The following is a 19,522-nucleotide window of genomic DNA, read 5'->3' as shown; positions in this document are numbered from 1 at the left end:
ATAGAAAAAGGAATGGGAGACCCCGGTGCACAACTGAGCAAGAGGACAAGTACTTTAGAGTGTCTAGTTTGAGAAACAGACGCCTCACAAGTCCTCAACTGGCAGCTTCATTAAACAGTACCCGCAAAACACCAGTCTCAACGTCAACAGTGAACAGGCAAATCTGGGATGCTTGCCTTCTATGCAGAGTTCCTCTGTCCAGTGTCTGTGTTCTTTTGCCCATCTTAATCTTTTATTTTTATTGGCCAGTCTGAGATATGGCTTTTTCTTTGCATCTCTGCCTAGAAGGTCAGCATCCTGGAGTCTCCTCTTCACTGTTGATGTTGAGACTGGTGTTTTGCGGGTACTTGTTGAGGATGACAACGAGCCAATCTCAACAGGTTGGAAAGTGACAGTGAAGATGAGGCCTCAGAGTCTGATGTTCAAGAGGTGGGCATTGAGGAGGTCCAGGGAGAAGACATGGAAGCCTGAGTGGAAGACAACCAAAGCTTTAGTTTCTAGACTATCATTTCACTGATGTTTGTTGAAAACGTTTTTGGGAGATGCAATGGATCATTGGGATCATTCAATATTCCCTTTCTTTGTTGTTCAGTGAAATCATCCCATGCAAAGAGTCAACTCATTTAATTAACGTTCAATTCTTAAGTTGTAAAAACTAAATTGTTTTAAAAATTTATATTGGAAGGATTTAATCATTTGCAATTATGTCTATGTTTCTGTCTCCATATGATATGGTAAATATATGCAATGCAAAAAACATCTACATTTAAATGGTATTAATATTACTTTGCATATATTTCCATTAATTCACATATATACCCGTTAATTCCAATATATTCCTGTTAATTCTCACAGAAGGTTTCCACCTCTGAATATTCCCCAAAGTGTGCAACCCTAATAAGGCAGCTCCAAAATGCAGGTGTTTCAGCCTAGCTCAGTGCTTTCTGTGGTGGTGGGGCAACCCAGCAGAAAATACGGAGCGTTGCCCCGTGATTGGCTCAGTGTTCTTTCACTCATGGGAACACTACGTCACCACCAAGTCTAACGGTAGAATTCGAAAATTCAAGCCCCTTGGGTGCTGCCATAGAGTTACATTAGAAGTGCCCATCCAAGAAGGCTCAAGGTCATTGGCCACAGATAAAATTAAGTCAAATCACGTTATATCTACAGTAGCTTTGATTGGACTATCAACATCATACTTTCAAAATCTTCATCATCATGAATCAATTCGACAATCTACTGGCAAATCCTTTTTAATCCTTGTCATATGAAGATAAATAATTATAGGTAAAACGTATCGGTGCTCATCGGCCATTGGACATAAACATTACACAACAAGTTGGAAATCGCAAATTCAACAATGAGTGGTTTGGAAGGAATCAGTGGATAACTGCAAGCATTGCAAAGCAATCATTAGCCTGCAATTCAGTGGAGTGGCCGTGTGGTCCCAAGTCTAAGTTTAATGGTCTCTTTTCCTAGTTGAAAATTATATACATTCAACATTGGCCATGCTGTCAATGAAGCCATGCGCTCAAAACAACTGTTAACTCAGAACTACAAAATCTGACTTCAGTGAGTTCAAGACAACTGGGAACTCGGGAAAAACGAGCTACAACTGGGAAAATACGTTTTGAACTTTGATCCAACTCGGAATTGTAAATCGGGATCTCGGGCCTCTTTCTAGAGCTACGACCTGAAGATCAATGATGTCATCATGATTCAACTTTTTTTTGAGTTCCCAGTTGTCTTGAAAGCACCATAAATCCAGAGAATGCCAGACTTTGATGACAAAGTTCGATGACAAAATTTGCCCACGAAGGACCGCTGCGCCACCTTCCTGTTCAAGTGAGCACAGCACAACAAGGTGAGTCCAAAAATGTTTTGTATGCTGCTGCATAAATGATGTAATATGCCAGGGAGATATGTATACTGTAGCTAAGAAAGTAATACTAAGTGTATGTTGTGTAGTAAGCTGTTAGTAGCCCATGTGCCTCACCCTAATAATTTGGTCTATTTTCACCTCTTAATTTCGCCTACTGTTCTGACTTGGTGGTGCACATGTAGCCTATAACCTGTTTTTGAGAAATGTAATCATCAAATATTGTAAGAGCTTTCATTGTCTGCTTATATGCCCCCTTTATTTATCCTACGGTTCTGACTTGGTGTACAGGGAGAACACTGTAAGAACGGCCCATGTTCTGAATTCTGTCGCTGTACATTTCAAAAGTGCTGAACAAATAGTTATACTGACGACGTACGTCCAAGCTTGCTCATTAATGTCTTAATCGAAATTACGGATTGCATCTTATCCGCCCTTACACCATATTTTGTACATCTCAATTGTCAGTAAAAACCACATTTGTTTAAGTAAGGCAGTAAATGAGACTGAAAGGCAGTAAATGGAGGCTGAATTAACTGTTTCGCTGCCAGACAAGGCTCTGCTGATAGCCAGGTGTTGCAGTGGTAAGGTGTTGAGACTGCTGTTGGGCCAGCTTTAGGTAGGTCCTAACAGTTTGTGGGCACCATTTGTCACCGTTAAAGTACAATTAATGTATTGTTTAGCGTTGTGTTGTGTAGTGGCTTTGCTGGCATGCATCCCACATTATAATTTGTTTGCCCCACCAAGATTGATGTGCTAAAATCGCCATTGGTTAACTCCAATGCTTCCCACAGTTGTGTCAAGTTGGCTGGATGTTCTTTGGGTGGTGGACCATTCTTGATACACACAGGAAACTGTGACAAAAACCCGTTGCAGTTCTTGACACAAACTGCTGCCCCTGGCACCTACTAGCATACATTGTTCAAAGGCACTTAAATCTTGTCTTTCCCATTCACCCTCTGAATGGCACATATACACAACCCATGTCTCGAGGCTTAAAAATCATTCTTTAACCTGTTATGGCTAGGGGGCAGTATTTTCACGGCTGGATAAAAAACGTACCCGATTTAATCTGGTTACCACTCCTACCCAGTAACTAGAATATGCATATACTTATTACATATGGATAGAAAACACCCTAAAGTTTCTAAAACTGTTTGAATGGTGTCTGTGAGTATAACAGAACTCATTTGGCAGGCAAAAACCTGACAAGGTTTCAGGCAGGAAGTGGCCTGTCTGACAAGGTGTCGTTCTTCTTGTCTCTGTTTATTGAAGAGTGAGGATCTTAGCTGTCCCGTGACACTTCCTACGGCTGCCATAGGGTCTCAGAAGGCGGTAAAAAGCTGAATCGTGGCTTTGCAGGCTCTGGCTGAAAAAAAGTAGCGCGTTTGGGTAGTGGCTGGTTACAGTACTGTGAGACTCAGGCTCGTGCCCGCGTCGACCGAAAGGTTTGTTTTCATTCCTCTGTTTAGCTAAAAGGAGATTCCCGGTCGGAATATTATCGCTTTTTTACGAGAAAAATGGCATAAAAATGGATTTTAAACAGCGGTTGACATGCTTCGAAGTACGGTAATGGAATATTTAGATTTTTTTTGTCACGAATTGCGCCATGCGCACGACCCTGATTTACCATTTCAGATAGTGTCTGGGACGCACGAACAAAACGCCGCTATTCGGATATAACGATGGATTATTTTGGACCAAACCAACATTTGTTATTGAAGTAGCAGTCCTGGGAGTGCATTCTGACGAAGACAACAAAAGGTAATCAAACTTTTATAATAGTAAACCTGATATTGGTGAGTGCTAAACTTGCCGGGTGTCTAAATAGCTAGCCCGTGATGCCTGGGCTATGTACTTAGAATATTGCAAAATGTGCTTTCACCAAAAAGCTATTTTAAAATCGGACATATCGAGTGCATAGAGGAGTTCTGTATCTATAATTCTTAAAATAATTGTTATGCTTTTTGTGAACGTTTATCGTGAGTAATTTAGTAAATTGTTAGTGAATTCGCCGGAAGTTTGCGGGGGGTATGCTAGTTCTGAACGTCACATGCTAATGTAAAAAGCTGGTTTTTGATATAAATATGAACTTGATTGAACAAAACATGCATGTATTGTATAACATAATGTCCTAGGGTTGTCATCTGATGAAGATCATCAAAGGTTCGTGCTGCATTTAGCTGTCATCTGGGTTTTTGTGACATTATATGCTAGCTTGAAAAATGGGTGTCTGATTATTTCTGGCTTGGTACTCTGCTGACATAATCTAATGTTTTGCTTTCGTTGTAAAGCCTTTTTGAAATCGGACAGTGTGGTTAGATAAAGGAGAGTCTTATCTTTAAAATGCTGTGAAATAGTCATATGTTTGAAAAATTGAAGTTTTTGTATTTTTGAGGAATTTGTCATTCGCGCCACGCCCTATCATTGGATATTGGAGCAGGTGTTCCGCTAGCGGAACGTCTAGATCCCCTTCATCTACACTAATTGAAGTGGATTTAACAAGTGACATAAATAAGGGCTCATAGCTTTTACCTGGATTCACCTGGTCAATCTGTCATGGAAAGTGCAGGTGCTCTTCATGTTTTGTATACTCAGTGTATAATACCATATGCAAAAGTCACAGAATATATTTTTCAATAAAGAAATACAGCAAGTGATTCCTTCATAATTTGACATAGAGAAACAGACAAGAGTCATCCAGGACCACAGCAGTGGGGTTGGTGTTTGTATCTGCCTGCCAGTGAGGAGGATAGAGATTAGAAGCATTGTGAATGTTACAGGCCCAGCATGGGCAGCTAAAGATCTCAGCACTCTGCTCTGCTCTAATGTCTGTCCCACTAGAGAGGAATGTCACGTTCTTGGAAATGAGCGGACCAAGGCGCAGCATGAGTATAGTTCCACATATTTATTTAAGTGAAACTAACAAAACAAAATAACAAAACTTACAAAGACCGTGAGGACGTAGTGCCCAAACACACTAACAATCAATCAATATCCCACAAAACACAGGTGGGGAAATAACTACCTAAATATGATCCCCAATCAGAGGCAACGATAATTGGGAACCATATTAGCACCAACATAGAAATAGACATACTAGATCACCCCCTAGTCACGCCAAGGGATTTCTATGGTCAGGGCATGACAGTACCCCCCCAAAGGTGCGGACTTCGGCCGCAAAACCTGAAACCAAATGGTGAAGGTGGGGGGGGGGGGGGGGGGGAGTGATTAGTGTCGGTGGCGGCTCCGGTGCAGGTCGTAGCCTGCACCGCCAGGCTGAACGCCGTGCCTGGACTGGGCATCGGCACAAAGGAGGACTCCGGCTATGGAGCTGGGTTGGACGCCGTGCCTGGACTGGGCACCAGCGCAAAGGAGGGCTCCGGCCATGGAGCTGGGTTGGACGCCGTGCCTGGACTGGGCACCGGCGCAGAAGAAGGCTCCGGCCATGGAGCAGTATTGGACGCCGTGCCTGGACTGGGCATTGGCACAGAGGAAGGCTCCCGCCATGGAGCGGGACTGAACGCCGTGCCTGGCCTGGCCACCGGCGCAGAGGAAGGCTCCCACCCTGGAGCTGGACTGGACGCCGTGCCTGGACTGGGCACTGGCGCAGAAGAAGGCTCCGGCCTTGGAGCTGGACTGGACGCCTTGCCTGGAAGCTGCGGACCGTTGACGGTCTGTAGGTTCCGGACCGTTGACCGTCGCTGGAGGTTCCGGACCGTGGACCGTCGCTGGAGGTTCCGGAACGTGGAACGTCGCTGGAGGTTCCCGGACCGTGGACCGTCGCTGGAGGTTCCCGGACCGTTGACCGTCGCAGGAGGTTCCGGACCCTGGACCGTCGCAGGAAGTTCCGGACTGTGGACCGTCGCAGGAAACTCTGGACTGTGAATGCGCACTGGAGGCCTGATGCGTGAAGCTGGTACAGGTGGCACCGGACTGGTGACACGCACTTCAGGGCGAGTGCGAGGAGCAGGCACAGGACGTACCGGACTGGGGACACGCACTTCAGGACGAGTGCGAGGAGCAGGCACAGGACGTACCGGACTGGGGAGGCGCACTGGAGGCCTGATGCGTGGAGCCAGCACAGGTGGCACCGGACTGGGGACACGCACTTCAGGGCGATTGCGAGGAGCAGGCACAGGACGTACCGGACTGGGGACACGCACTTCAGGGCGAGTGCGAGGGGCAGGCACAGGACGTACCGGACTGGGGAGGTGCACTGGAGGCCAGATGCGTGGAGCCGACACAGGTTTCACCAGACTGCTAACCGGATCTTCTGGTCGAATGTTGAGCAGAACACACTTGCACAACATCTCTCTCATCTCTCTCTCTCCCAACTTCTCCATTGCCTCGCTGACAGTCTCTGGCTCTTCCCGCGGCTCAGCCGCCAGCTCCATGTGCCCCCCCCCCAAAAAAAAATCTTGGGGTTTCTGTGGCCGTGGTCTGACGACACGCTTCTCCAGAGTTTGCCATTCAGGCTCTGGCACTCTCCTCGGCTCGACCGGCCACCCCTTGTGCCCCTCCCAGCCCCCAAAAAAGCTTCTGTGGCTGCGAACCCTGGCGTCGTCGCTGTCCTCCATTATTACCTTCCGTCTGCCACCAAGGAAGGGTTTCGCATTCACCCATCACTTCTTCCCATGTCCAAAACTCCTTTACCTGGTGAACACACACGCTGCTTGGTCCTGGTTTGGTGGGATATTCTGTCACGTTCTTGGAAATGAGCGGACCAAGGCGCAGCATGAGTATAGTTCCACATATTTATTTAACTGAAACTAACAAAACAAAATAACAAAACTTACAAATACCGTGAGGATGTAGTGCCCAAACACACTAACAATCAATCAATATCCCACAAAACACAGGTGGGGAAATAACTACCTAAATATGATCCCCAATCAGAGGCAACGATAAACAGCTGCCTCTAATTGGGAACCATATTAGCACCAACATAGAAATAGACATACTAGATCACCCCTTAGTCACGCCGTGACCTACTACACCATAAAGAACCAAGGGCTCTCTACGGTTAGGGCGTGACAATGAAGCTCAGTTCAGACTCTTTCCCTGCAGTCATGAAAGTAATCAAAAAGGGCTGAGCCACCCATCTCACAGGGTCGTTATCTTTCTGTTAATTACAGCATGCTACCTCAACTCCCTCCGATGCCGAGCAGCGCCACAGTCACCGCAACAATGCAGTACTGAGGCAGGGAGGGGGTTATCTCTGAGTGAATTAATGAATGACTGACAACCAGGCACAATAACATTTGCCCACTATTCAACAGGTTAAATCGTATGAAAACTTGTCTTTTCATGTTCTGTATGGTCATTTTAACTGGTGGGAAATACCGGTTGATACCATACATACCGGCTCCTATATAGAAGACTGAAATGTGTTAATCAGTGAGACGTCTGCCCAGGTATTGGTACAACCTTTCACCCAACCTCCCAGGCAGCCTCGCTCCTCCCCCTCTGGCACTACTTTCAGATAAACACAATGCAGTGCTGTGTGCAGCCCAGCCTTCAAGGACCTGCTCTCTCTCTAGTTCTCTCTGAGAACCTTGGGCTGCTGAAGTATGGAAGACAAAACCCATAGAACGGAGGCACAGAGGACTACATTAAGTGGATTGTTGTTGTCTCACCCTGAACATGCCTAATCCTATTCACTTTCAAACATAATGGGATGGGAATAAAACTGCATATTTCTTCAAAACTACTTTAGTGCCTTATAACATCAATGGAGCGACCTGGGGCTGGGCAACCAAACAACACCTTGGGACAGTAAAGGAAAAGTACTAGGTCTGGCACTGGGATGGGTAGCTCTTAGCAGGAACCCTGCTTGAGTTGATATACAGACCTGATCAAATTAAAGGATATTCAGTGCCTATTATTGGGGACACTCTGGGCTAAATTAAGAGGGTGTATTTCGTCCTCTTATCTACTGTATTTTCAAAAACATGAAACCAAAAAAATGACCTTCAATTTCAAATGAACACTTATGCATAATTAAGCCTGATAAACAATTCCCCAGCCCTTTCACAAAGGAATGTTGTTGAGTTAAACTCTGCCTCTTAGGGACAACCACCTGTGAAGGATAGCTTTATCCAGGCATTATTCTGGAAAGAGGGTGAATCATTTAGTTGAGCTATCCCTGCAATTTGGCAGAGAGCTCCATATATGTTATTGCCATCCATGTGAGAAGTAGGATAGAGATTACATTTTACAATGATAATAATACTGTAATAACAATAATGTTGAGACAATTTTTATTTGCTTGTCCTTTTTGTAAACACTAAGAATGTATTTATGCGAGTTCGACAGGTCTGACCTTATGTCACATACAAATATGAACGGAAATTGAACACAGCATCTAACCACAGGGAAAGAAGAAAAGCTGGAAACTCCATGCTGAAAATAAATGAATCTGGGAGCACAGAGCAATGGTCGATTTCATGCCAAGGGGAGCACATTATTCAGTGAAATGTTCAAGTTTAAGCACCTTGTTTATTGAACTAAGCACTGCCAAATACTGCAAAGGTTGTCCAGGATCTGGACTGACAATTCTCATATTGCCTGTGTGTTGTGTGTCTGTGTATTTTGGGGGATGGGATATGGGGTGCAGTTTGCTGGTACCTCTAATGCTCCAATGTAGGGTATCACTTTTTTCTAAATAAGGAATGTTGTCTTTCGAAGCATTTTATGACAATTGCTTTTCTGCACAGTTTAAAAGTGAAGTAACTGTATTCAATTAAATACATTCTTAAATATACAAACACAACAGATGAATGTTGATTTAACGTGATACATAAAATACCCTCCCCCCTTTTCTCTCGAATGCAGCCGAAGAAATTGTAGGCTATTTTACGTTGCATATTCTTTATGCAAGAGTGTTGCCCTGAACTGAGAACCATATTCGTCATTGTACAACATTTAACTTACCTCTCTTTTCACACGGGCTGCGCTTTTCCCGTCGCCATCATTCCATTTACAGTTATTTATTTGACAGATGGAAACTGTATCTTCTCCTCAATGCAGCGAGTGCAACCTCACCATGTTTTTCCCAAGCCCGGACTCCCTGTATCAGCAGGTGGACGCGCCTCCCTGTGATGGAGACAGCGCGCCTTTGCCCCCCTACCACTCCATTTTATTGTACACTCTTCTTCGTAGTCCAGCAAACAAAAAAATATATTGGCCATTCCATGTGTCGTGTACATTATGTTATATAAAGGAGCGCCATGTTCGTGTTCGTTTCCTATGACGCACCCTGGATCAATGTACACCGAAACTGGATGATGCTATTGTTATGTCCTATCTTTTTTTCCACAGATGCACCCCGTCCCTGACAACGACGGTAGGCTCGTGACAGTTTGCTCCCCCTCTTTTGCGACGTGCCATAAAGAGCGCGCCCACAGATTTCACTCGGGACCGCGCTTCTCCATGCCCAGTTTATTAACAGGTGCAGTTTGGTTCTCAAGGAAATTAGCTATTACAATGCCATCACTCGAGTTGACACTTTAATTGACAAGCAGAGCTCTCTCCTCTTACAATTTATATTTAGCTAAACCCGGAGTCTAGTTTTGGGGCTTTATAAATTGGATGGATTATATACTGAACAAAAATATAAAAACAACATGCAACAATTTCAAATATTTTACTGAGTAAAAGTTCATATAAGGAAATCAGTCAATTTAAATACATTCATTAGGCCCTACTCTATGTATTTCACATGACTGGAATACAGATATGCACAGAAAAAGCACAGATTTTTTTTTAAATGAAATGTATGCATTCACTACTGTAAGTCGCTCTGGATAAGAGCGTCTGCTAAATGACTAAAATGTAAATGTATATGCATCTGCTGGTCACAGATACCTTAAAAAAAGGTAGGGGCGTGGATCAGAAAACCAGTCAGTTTCTGGTGTGACCACAACTTGCCTCATGCAACGTGACATGTCGTTCGCAAAGAGTTGATCAGGCTGTTGATTGTGGCCTGTGGAATGTTGTCCCACTCCTCTTCAATGACTTTGCAAAGTTGCTGGATATTGGTGGGAACTGGAACACGCTGTCGTACATGTTGATCCAGAGCATCCCAAAATGCTCAATGGGTGACATGTCTGGTGAGCATGCAGGCCATGAAAGAACTGTGCCATTCTCAGCTTCCAGGAATTGTGTACAGATCCTTGCGACATGAGAGGACAGTTAGGACAGTTAGTTGCTAACCAGTCAATGTTCAGGTCACCCAAAAAATAGACCTCTTAACATCACACACTCTTAGCATCACACACACAATCAAGCATTTTACACACATTATCTAGATACTGACTGTTAGCACTTGGTGGCCTATATAAAACACTCTAAAATCATAGGCTTTAGATGAGGCAGGTAAACTTGCAACTACAACACTTCAACACTTGACATGAGATCATCTCTAAGTATTACAGGGATATGGCTCTGAACATATACCGCAACAGTGATGTGTTGTGTTGGATTTGCCCCAAACACAACATTTGTATTCAGGACATAAAGTTAATTTTTTTGCTACATTTTTTGCAGTTTTACTTTAGTGACTTATTGCAAACAGGATGTATGTTTTGGAATATTTTCATTCTGTACAGGCTTCCTTGTTTTCACTCTGTAATTTACGTTAGTATTGTAGAGTAACTACAATGTTGTTGATCCATCCTCAGTTTTCTCCTATCACGGTCATTAAACTCTGTAACTGTTTTAAAGTCACCATTGGCCTCATTGTGAAATCCCTGAGCGGTTTCCTTCCTCTCCGGCAACTGAGTAAGGAAGGACACCTGTATCTTTGTAGTCACTGGGTGTATTGATACACCATCCAAAGTGTAACTAATAACATCATGCTCAAAAGGATATTCAATGTCTGCTTTTTTTATTTTTACCCATCTACAAATAGGTGCCCTTCTTTGCGAGGCATTAGAAAACCTCCCTGGTCTTTGTGGTTGAATTTGTGTTTGAAATTTACTACTCGACTGAGGTACCTTACAGATAATTGTATGTGTGGGGTCCAGAGATGAGGTAACTTGCAACTTATTATGTGACTTTTTAAGCACTGTCATTGTCATGTGTAGGTGGCAGGGAAGTCAGGCGCAGGAGAAACCAACTTGGTGTAACTGGAGTAGTTTAATTATTATAAAACAAACTCCAAGTACATAAAAAATAAACATGGGTAAACATACCCATCGCACACCTATACAAAATTCACAAACACATAACCACAAACAATCTCCGACAAGGACATGAGGGCAAACAGAGGGTTAAATACACAGCATGTAATTAATGGGATAGGAACCAGGTGTGTAGGAAGACAAAACAAAACCAATGGAAAATGAAAAATGGATCAATGATGGCTAGAAGACCGGTGACGTCGACCGCCGAGCACCACCCGAACAAGGAGGGGCATCGACTTCGGCAGAAGTCGTGACAAGCACATTTTTACTCCTGATCTTATACTGAACATAAATATAAATGCAACATGCAAAGTGTTGGTCCCATGTGTTATTAGCTGAAATAAATAATTTTCCATATGCACAAAAAGCTTATTTCTGTAAAATGTTGTGCACAAATTTGTTTACATCCGTTAGTGAGCATTTCTCATTTGCAAAGATAATCCATCCACCTGACAGGTGTGGCTGTTTAATCAGCTTCTTGATATGCATGATCATTACACAGGTGCACCTTGTGCTGGGGACAATAAAAGGCCAGTCTAAAATGTGCAGTTTTGTCACACAACAAAATGCCACAGATGTCTCAAGTTTTGCGGGAGCGTGCAATTGGCATGGTGACTGCAGGAATGTCCACCAGAGCTGTTGCCAGAGAACTGAATGTTAATTTCTCTACCAATTTCTCTACCATAAGCAATGTCGTTTTAGAGAATATGGTAGTGCATCCAACCGGCCTCACAACCGCAGACCACGTGTAACCATGCCAGCCCAGGACCTCCATATCCCACTTCTTCACCTGCGAAATCGTCTGAGACCAGCCACCAAAGAATTTCTGCACAAACTGTCAGAAACAGTCTCAGGGAAGCTCATCTGCGTGCTCGTCGTCCTCACCAGGGTCTTGACCTGACTGCAGTTGTAACCGACTTCAGTGGGCAAATGCTCACCTTCGATGGTCACTGGCACGCTGGAGAAATGTACTCTTCATGGATGAATCCCGGTTTGAACTGCCTAAAGTGCGCAAAGCTGTCATCAAGGCAAAGGGTGGCTATTTGAAGAATCTCAAATATAAAATATATTTTGATTTCTTTAACACTTTTTTGGTTACTACATGATTCCATATGTGTTATATTGTAGTTTTGATGTCTTCACTATTATTCTACAATGTAGAAAATAGTAAAAATAAAGAAAAACCCTTGAATGAGTAGGTGTTCTAAAACTTTTCACCGGTTGTGTATATGAACTGTAAGTCATTCAAATCTTAGAAATTGTTACATGTGGCATTCATATTTGTGTACAGTGCATTTAGGCTTGCCATAAGAAAGGTGTTGAATACTTATTGACTCAAGACATTTCAGCTTTTCATTTTTAATTAATTAGAAAACATTTCTAAAAACATAATTCCACTTTGACATTATGGGGTATTGTGTGTAGGCCAGTGACAAAATCTAAATTGAATCCATTTTAAATTCATCCATTTTAAAATGTGGAAAAAGTCAAGGGTTGTGAATACTTTCTGAAGGCACTGTATATGAATGTTATCTGACGTTAGCAAGTTATTGATTTCATTAACCTTATTTAAAAAAATATATAGATATATATATATATATTTTTTTAAATTATAAAAAATGCATGAAATGAAATGTATGCATTCACTACTGTAAGTCGCTCTGGATAAGAGCGTCTGCTAAAATGACTAAAATGTAAAAATGTAAAAAATGAAGGGGAGGACCATGCTCTTCAGTGAATTTTAAATAAAACTATACTAAATATATTCACGTCACCAAATAATTGATTAAAACACAATGTTTAGCAATGAAGGTCTACAGTAGCCTCAACAGCACTGTAGGGTAGCACCAGGGTGTAGCCGGAGGAAAGCTAGTTTCCACCCTCCTCTGGGTACATTGACTTCAATACAAAACCTAGGAGGCTCATGGTTCTCACCCCCTTCCAATAGACTTACACAGTAATTATGACAACTTCCGGATGACGTTCTCCAACCTATCAGGGCTCTTGCAGCATGAAATGACATGTTGTCCACCCAATCAAAGAAAATGTATTTAGTACTGAAAGCATAAGCTACAGCTAGCTAGCAAAGAGAGAAATACAATAGTTGAAGAACAGCTTTAAAGCAAAATAACTTCTTTAAAAATGAAGGATAAGCAAGAGAGAGAGGAAGAGAGAGAGATAGCTATATTTAGTTGTATTTTCTTATTTTCACTTTGACTTAGCTAGCAAATGCAGCTAGCTACTTTAGCCTACTCAAACATCTGGCTCAGAGATGGATGCTATGTTGCTAGCTGGCTATGGCTATCCAACACTGGAACTCTTCCAAGTCAAGGTAAGCTTTTGGTTTTATTTATTGCCACCGGGGCCCGCCGGTGTAACTGCTAAACTGCTTGCTGATTGTACACAGTACTGCATGAGTGTAGCGGGTTTACTAAGGCGTTAGTTCTAGTAGCTATGTCGACTATGACGTTACTAATGTTAGCTAATATGGTGACAACGATGTAGGCTGTGTTTAGCGGTTAGCGGTTATGATATGAAGGTTTGGCTTGGAAATTGTTTTTTTTTTCGCCTGGTCACTGACAGCTGATGTGTTGTGCACTGAATTCCACAAGCTAAGGGAAAAGGTGAGAAGAGAGCACGTAGATGCGAGAAGGAACTATACAACAAGAAAAACGTTCATGCTGTTTGTAAATGGCTGCTATGAAAGTGAACCGTGTTTACGTGTGATCAGTGGTGTATTCATTCCGCCTATTCTGTTGAAAAACTTTTCTTAAACGGAAGCAAATGGAAAGAAACAGGAATAAACATATCTGAATTTGTCCAATAGAAACTCTCATTTGCAACTGTAATGATTACACCCCTGATCAGCTACAGTTGAAGTCGGAAGTTTACATACACTTAGGTTGGAGTCATTAAATCCCGTTTTTCAACCACTCCACAAATTTCTTGTTAACAAACTATAGTTTTGGCAAGTCGGTTAGGACATCTACTTTGTGCATGACACAATACATTTTTCCAACAATTGTTCACAGACAGATTATTTCACTTATAATTCACTGTATCACAATTCCAGTGGGTCAGAAGTTTACATACACTAAGTTGACTGTGCCTTTAAACAGCTTGGAAAATTCCAGAAAATGATGTCATGGCTTCAGAAGCTTCTGATAGGCTAATTGACATCATTTGAGTCAATTGTAGGTGTACCTGTGGATGTATTTCAAGGCCTACCTTCAAACTCAGTGCCTCTTTGCTTGACATGATTGGAAAATCAAACGAAACCAGACAAGACCTCAGAAAAAATCGTAGACCTCCACAAGTCTGTGTGGCAAAATGGCTTAAGGACAACAAAGTCAAGGTATTGGAGTGGACATCACAAATCCCTGACCTCAATCCCATAGAAAATGCATTTGGCTGAACTGAAAAAGCGTGTGCGAGCAAGGAGGCCTACAAACCTGATTCAGTTACACCAGCTATGTCAGGAGGAATGGGCCAAAATTCACCCAACTTATTGTGGGAAGCTTGTGGAAGGCTACCCGAAAAGTTTGATCCAAGTTAAACAATTTTAAGGCAAAGCTACCAAATACTAATGGAGTTTATGTAAACTTCTGATCCGCTGGGAATGTGATGAAAGAAATAAAAGCTGAAATAAATCATTCTCTCTACTATCAATCTGACATTTCACATTCTTAAAATGAAGTGGTGATCCTAACTGACCTAAGACAGGGAATTTTTACTAGGATTAAATGTCAGGAATTGTGAAAAACTGAGTTTAAATGTATTTGGCTGAGGTGTATGTAAACATCCAACTTCAACTGTAGATGCAGGCAAGAGTGTGCAAGGAGGTATTGAATGTGTTACTGTCTGTCACCTTGATTACTCAAATTTGTCTCTCGACCTGTGCACCTGCATTGTAAACGTTTTTTTAATTTATATTTGTATTTATTTATATATATATATATATATATATATATATATATATTTTAAATGTTTTATTGAATATCCAAAACATACAATATACTTGCAGTGAAGCCGCTCAACAACTACACCACACCATTCATCCAACAGACTCCCATTTAGAGCAACACACAGAAGCATCCAGGGTCAATGTCCTGCTCAAGGGCACGTTGACAGATGTCCCACCAGGCCAAAAGACATGAACCTGAACCCTCCATGATCTTTTTATCTTTTTATATATATCTTTTTTTATATATATATATATATATATATATATATATATATATATATATATATATATATATATATATTTTGAACTAAAGAGAGAAAAAGAAAAAGACAGAAGAAAACAGCAAACAACAGAAAACAGAAAACAAAAAAAACAAAGGATCGTACATGTAACACCAATGCCAACTATATATGTTTGTGTGCATGTCTGGCACTATTACATGTATGTGTGTGTTCTTGTATGCATTTATTGTACAAACACCTGCACGGCATCAGCCTCAGGCAAACTGGCATTAGCTGTAAAAACACTGCCCCTCAGTGTCATTCAAACATACTTTTTATTATGTTTTATTTTTTACTTTTATCTTTGACCATCATTCTATCTCCCGCACAGCAACTCCACTCCCACTTGTCTCCAATTCCCCATCCCAACCCTCAGCTTCCCTCAGCCCATCCCACCTATCTACATTTACATTTCACATTTACATTATCTCTGCTGGCCACCCTCTTCGGATTTCTAAGCAACATATATCTTTCAACTCTGCTGTGATGTTTAACGAACAATTTCAATCTATCTAATCGAATATAATCCAAAGATTGCGAGTTGAAGATAAATCATTTTACTAAGAATATTAGTATATTAGTAATTGACTGACCCAGTCTCTCCAGATCTCCTAACAGTACTATTTCTAGGGTCAATTTTAGATCAATGCTATGCATTTTCAGCCATTCCTGAACCTGAGACCAGAAACAGGCTACCTGAGGGCAATACCAAAATAAATGGTCTATTAATTCTGTGTCCTCATAACAAAATCTGCAGAGCTTTGATGATTTTATGCCCCAAATATTCAACATTTTGTTAGTGGCAAGAATTCGATATAATAATTTTAGCTGAAAAGCACATAGCCTTGAATCTTGCGTTGTTTTATATATCAACTCATACACCCTGTACCTTCGAATCAGTACATCAAAAGTCTCTTCCCAACTATTTTTCAATCTGTATGGCACAGTTGTCAACATCCTGGTCCTCAAATGAAACTGGAATACTTTCCTATTTATGCTATTTTTATTCCTCCACCAGTTTTGATCCTTTAAATTGGGCAGACAGACCAGTTCCCTACCTCCTCCCGCTGCCACCTGCCTCCTCCATTTTTGGGGTAATGCTGTAATCAATTGGTGGTACTCTTGGATTGAACAGACTTTCCCGTACAATTCTGATAACTCCATGAAGGACATAACACTATGATTCCAATTTACAATATAATTTAAGAACAAAATACCCTTTTCAAACATCTTTCCCATAAATACAGGTATTTTATGAACCAGCACATTTGAGTTTAGCCATAATATTTGTTGTAATATTTGTTCTATCTTTTCAGAGGGATGAAATTTAAATTGTAGCCAGCTCTGCAATGCTTGTTAGAAAAGAGAGATACTCTGAAAAAAGTATCATTTTCAATTAATCGAAAATGAGACATGGCAATCTGCACAAAGGCAAAAAGGACATTTTTAAACAATGGATGAGCTTTTCTTAGTGGTCTACTTGAGAACCATTTAGGGTTATAGTAAAACCTTTGAATAGGTGAAGCTTTAAAAGAGAGGTTTAGTGCTTTTATATTTAATAATCTCAACCCACCCATTTCATATTCATTATATAGATAGGCACACTTTATTTCGTCTGGTTTAACGTCCCAGATAAAGTGAAATATTTTTTGCTCATATGATTTGAAAAACGAATCATCAGGAGTAGGCAGCACCATAAGTAAGTGAGTGAACTGAGATATGACTACAGGTATTTACCTCTCCATGGCTGCAGGATCTTGTCTATTTTTACGTTTTCTACTGAAATTCACTGCGGAGAGCTTATTTATATATTTTGTGATATGAATACCAAGTATGTCTACTTCACCATCAGCCCATTTTATAGGTAAACTGCAGGGTAATGTAAAAAAAATTTAATGATCCAATACGTAATATTGTACACTTATCATAATTAGATTTTAGTCCAGAGAGTACAGAAAAGTTATCTAGATCTTCAATGAGACATTGCAGGGATCTAGCTTGCGGGCTTAATATAAAACTTGAGTCATTGGCATACATGGACACCTTTGTTTTTACGCCTTGGATTTCTAATCCTCTAATGTTGTTATTGGATCTGATTTTAATAGCTAGCATTTCGATGGCCATAATGAATAGATTTGGTGACAGCGGACACCCTTGTATAACTCCTCTTGACAATTCAAAACTATCTGAGAAGTAGCCGCTATTTACTACTTTACACCTATACATTATTTTTAACCATTTTATAAGAGAATCATCGAAATTGAAAAAATCCAGGCATTTATAAATAAAATCTAGTCTTACTTTATCAAATGTCTTTTCAAAATCCACTATAAATACCAGGCCTGGCTTCTTAGATGTTTCATGATGTTCTATTATGTCTAGTAGTTGTTGTATATATCTCCAAGGTATCGTCCATGTAAAAAAACCTGTCTGATCAGGATGAACAATACCTGGTAAAACCCTTTTAATTTTGAGTGCTATGCATTTCACTAGTATTTTTGCATCACAACATTGAAGTGTAAGGTGCGCCAGTTTTTTAGATAGACTGGATCTTTATATTTGCCATCTGGGTCTTGTGTTAATAATAGAGAAATCAGACCTCCTGCTGAGTACCTGACAGACTACAATTTCTATAGGAGTAGATGAAACAATCTAACAATGGATCTTTTAGTATATAAAAAAGGATTGATATACCTCTACCGGTATGCCATCAAGCCCTGGGGGTTTTCCAGACTGAAAGGATTTAATAGCCTAAAAAAGACAACATCTGCCTACAATATTTAGCTTCCTCTTTTAAAATATAATTTGGAGAATCATAGATGACTCCGTCTTCAGTAACAAGTTTCTGCAAATTATTTTTGTTAGCATTCTTGTATTGGAGATTCAGGAAGAATTTTGTGCATTTTTCTCCATATTCCATCCAGTTTGCTTTATTTTTGTAATAGATTACATTAGATCGTTCTTGAATAAGTTCCTCAAGTTCTTTTTGTTTTTACTCTAACTTATTTTGTATCTCTGTAGTATCGTTTTTATTGCTATCTATTAGTTAATGTATTTCCCTTGTTAGTCTTGTCTCTTTAGCCAGAAGCTGCTTTTTCATTATTGATGAATATTGAATTGAATGACCATTTAAACGTATCCCAAACAATAAGGGGATTTGCTGAACTTATATTATACTGGAAAAATTCAGTTATAAATTGTTTCTTTTTAGTTCAAAAATAAGTTGTCCTCCACTAAACTTTGATTAAATTTCCAATATCCCCATCCACATGGAAATTCTGAAAGAGTTATGTGAAGCCCAATTAGATGATGATCCGATCGCATTCTGTCTGCTATAAAAAAAATGTTACCTTTGATGCAAGAGAGAATGAGACAAGAAAGTAGTCAAGAGGACTACCTTAATTAAGTCTCCTCCATGTATATCTCACTAGGTCGGGGTTTTTTAGTCTTCAAATATCAACTATTTCTGTGTCCAGAATATTTGTGATTTCCTTAAGGGCACGGTGGTGATAGTTTGTAGTGTGATTACCTTTACGGTCTATTGAGGTACTTAACACTGTGTATTATGACGGTCAAAATTAGAGCTTTCAAATGTCTGATATTTAGAATTCAAGAAATAGGTTCTAGCAATATTTGTTTTATTCCCCTGCCTGTTTGCCTGTGAGCAAATGCCACAGATTTTAGAAAATTGAGACAAGATATTATTTGCGCAGTAAATCTGAGTAGGTTGATGTGTATGACATTGGATGTGATTTAGTGAGAGTGTGTACAATGTCTGTATAATGTTAAGACTGTAATGTTTGCTGTCCAAATAAATAATAACTCTGCCAATTTGCATGGTTGAGTGTCTATGTGTGTAACACGTAGTGCGTATAGCCTTAATATTCATGATGATAATTGTAATCCATATTGTATCACCGTCAAAGTTGCATCATAATTACCTTTAACATCATTGAAAAACACATCCCAGTATTTCCATAGCAATTGACATTTCACATGATCATGAAAGAGACCTTGCATTACTTTGTACTACAGTACAAATGTATTCCGTACAATATGTTATTATTCCCCAATGCCCCTATTCTGATATCTTCCCCTTGCTTGTTGTAAACATATATAAACTTGTAGACAAATACATAAAAAAGACAGTGTCACGTTCTGACCTGTAAAGGTGTTATTTGTTAGTGTTTAGTTTGGTCATGACGTGGCA

General features: G+C 40.6%; 1 protein-coding gene and 1 pseudogene across 2 annotated transcripts in view; one reads left to right on the top strand and one right to left on the bottom strand.

Annotated features, from left to right (window-relative positions):
- LOC106567860 (neurite extension and migration factor) overlaps positions 1–9,243 on the bottom strand; it is an 81,311-nt gene extending 72,068 nt beyond the window's left edge. Inside the window, exon 1 of the mRNA XM_014137688.3 lies at positions 8,816–9,243. The gene's annotated coding sequence lies outside the window, so the exon portion shown is untranslated. The remainder of the gene's footprint in view (positions 1–8,815) is intronic.
- LOC106567861 (uracil phosphoribosyltransferase homolog) overlaps positions 1–19,522 on the top strand; it is a 103,327-nt pseudogene that overhangs the window by 52,164 nt on the left and 31,641 nt on the right. The window lies entirely within an intron of this gene.

Source organism: Salmo salar, chromosome 13 (assembly GCF_965601325.2).
Source record: "Salmo salar chromosome 13, fSalSal1, whole genome shotgun sequence".
Classification (NCBI taxonomy): domain Eukaryota; kingdom Metazoa; phylum Chordata; class Actinopteri; order Salmoniformes; family Salmonidae; genus Salmo; species Salmo salar.
This window is presented reverse-complemented; position numbering and strand designations above follow the sequence as displayed.